Source organism: Mastigoproctus giganteus, chromosome 11 (genome assembly GCF_048544385.1).
Source record: "Mastigoproctus giganteus isolate SK-2022 chromosome 11, ASM4854438v1, whole genome shotgun sequence".
NCBI lineage: Eukaryota > Metazoa > Arthropoda > Arachnida > Uropygi > Thelyphonidae > Mastigoproctus > Mastigoproctus giganteus.
The window spans coordinates 116351523-116354549 of NC_143585.1; positions in this window are offsets into that span (position 1 = coordinate 116351523).

The following is a 3027-nucleotide window of genomic DNA, read 5'->3' on the forward strand; positions in this document are numbered from 1 at the left end:
AAAGGGATCTCGTCTTGCTGTGAGAAAGGATCACAATGGGAGGTTTTTCTTGGGACAGAAAATAAGCCTGTAAAAGCTGGAAATATATCTATGGGCCTTGTGATGCTTGGAAATAATGAAAGCTATCTCGTCTTGCTGTGAGAAAGGAGCTGTCTATATTCAATTCAACAAACTCACAGTGTTCCTTAAGCTCTTCAGTCCGGACTGTATAATTATGAAAATACTGGTAAATTTTAAGAACAATGTTCTCTACATCAATTTCCCAAAGTTTTGTGGCATTCTGAAGATAATTGTTCAAAATATGTGCAGGGCAGCCCACTCCAATCAAAGTCTTGTTATGCAACAATTTCTTTAATTTTGCAAAGACATTATTCCCTTCTTCATTTCGTCTCAGTCCTCCAAGCATTGTATTGCAATTGTCCCCAGTGAATGCAATACATTTTTCACACAAACCATTTTTTTCAGGAGTTTCTTTAACATACGTAGAAATGGTATCTGCAGTCTCGTTAGGCATCTTCTGTAATTCAATTAATTTTGTTTGTAACCCTCCTTCATTTACATCAAAATACTGAATAATTAATGGGAAGATTTTTTCAGAACCATGATTACTTCCATCAGTTGAGACCCCACAGTATGCAATTTTCTTTTCTTTTAGTTTTTACAGTAACATTAAGAGAATGATTTGCAAGTACAAAGTTTACAATGGCTTCTGTCTTGGTTCTAGCGCAGGAAAATCTTTTTGCTGTCTCAGAATCAAAAAATGCATTTTTTAACATGACAGTTGTGCAATCCATTGATTTGTAACTACTGTGAGGTTTAACAGTGTGAACAGCAAAGGAACCCTCTGCAGCAGCCAGATCATATTCTATTTTACCGACAGCTTTGACAAAAAAATCTGTAACCTTTCCCGAAGAGGCCTCACCTTGAACTGCTTTCTTATGCTTCTCAGTTTCAATGTGATGCTTCAAATCACCAACCCCTTTATTGGCTACTGAAACATATGTCCCCATTCTGCAAACTTTACATTCAGCTTCCCATTCCTCTCGGCCAGATACAAAACATGATAATTTGTTTTATTATTATTATTATTATTAATAATAATAATAATAATAATAATAATAATAATAATAATAATAATAATAATATCCATATGGTGCAAGGAAGCCTGAGGCTTATGCTGCACCAGGAAAAAAAAAAGTTCCCGAGTTACCCTGAGAGAGAGAGAGAGAGAGAGAGAGAGAGAGAGAGTAGAAGGGAATCACCAAGAAAGAGAAGAATGATGATATCCAGTTCAGGACCCTGAGTGTGCCAAGCCCATACTCACCAGATGTGAACCCCCGGGGTTTCATCTCTTCTGTAAACATGCACTTCCTTTTAGGCATTTAAGGGGAAGTATGGTCTTTATAATATTAATTTTTATAATTGAAATAATAATAAATATTTTTTATTGTAAGTAGTGAAGCATAAATTTAATTAAAATTAGGTTATGTTTTACATTCACAACTAAACTAAACTAATTCCAGAAAAGTACCTACAATTAAAAAGATGGATAATAAATATTTTTGTAATTAAAGTGAAAAACAGTATTTTAAAAAAAGGTAAACTTTGGTATTAAACGGTGGTTGTTATTTTTGACTCCTTCCTCAGAATAAACTGCATTTGAAATGCAATTTAGAAGTTTTTGTTTGGACCTAATGTAAGGGTTTTAAAAATTCTTGAGGCAGCCATTATTTTTTATGGCACCAATTAATAGGATTTAACCCAAATGAAAATTTAAAAATTTGGCGGGTTAAGTGTTAAAAATAGCGGATTTTGAGCATGCGGCTAGCGAGAAATATTATTAAGAGTTGGCAATACTACCTGCAGTTCGAGTATCTGGGTATAGGTGTAAGTGTACTATACAGGTTTAACAGTCATAACGTACGGTATTCCATTAATACAAATGGATCTTGCTTATCTTAAACTATAATTTCTAAGTGTTGTAAGATAGACGCTTAGTGACCTTAGTGAGGGTTCCTATGAGGAGGGTTGTTTCTCAGTGGACTCTATTAAATAAAGAGTTATGTATTAACGTCCGACACTTTCATTCTATTAACCATCGTGTTCTGAATATAGGGTGAAGCTTACCAGAATAAACTTTGTAATATTTAGGGATAAACGTCTAGGAACAGGAGCCAGCAGCAAAAGATTCTTAAGACGTTTTGACGAGATAGCCTCAAGAAAAAGAAGTGCTTTGCTCAGGACAAGACTCTTCGTCTCTTTGTCTCTCTCTGGATTTCACCATGTATCTTTCTCCCTTCTCTCTCTGTCTTCCTGATCTTTTCATTCTCTCTCTCTCTCTCTCTCTCGCTCTCTCTCTCTCTCTCTCTCTCTCTCTCTCTCTCTCTCACTCTCTCTCTCTCTCTCTCTCTCGTTGTCCCCTCTGTTCACCTCCTCCTTTTCTCTCCGATCTGCATATATATATGTCCCCCCCCTTTTAGACTTTCCACTGTTTCTATTGGTCAAAAGGCTAATTTCGTAGGGAAATGAAAATCCCATGAACTATTATTTTGGAGTCCTGACCATAGTGACATAGAGTTTTTTGACAGGCGGCACCGGTGCTTTCGCACAACTCCGCATTTGAATCACTTGTGAAGTAAGACAGTACTGTCAAGGCCAGATAGCATATGTTAGTGCATGTTCATGTTTGCTTAGTGCGGGTTATGTTGTTCATCTGGTCGCTTAGCCTAGGATCTGTGGAATACCACAGACCGCTAGTTACCGTCACTGGCATTGGGAGCCGGACCAGGTAAGTGGGAAGAGAACTCTGGCTGGCCGAACCTGGGGTTAGCCTGAGCTTCCCAGGGAGGGCCAAAAAAAATAAAATAGAAAAAATATATATATATAAAAAAATAATAATAAATAAATAAATAAAAAATAATAATAAATAAATAAATAAAAAATAATAATGATAATAAAAAAAATAAAATTAAAAATAAAATTTAAAAAAAAATAAAAATAAATAAATAAATTTTTTTTTTTTTTTTT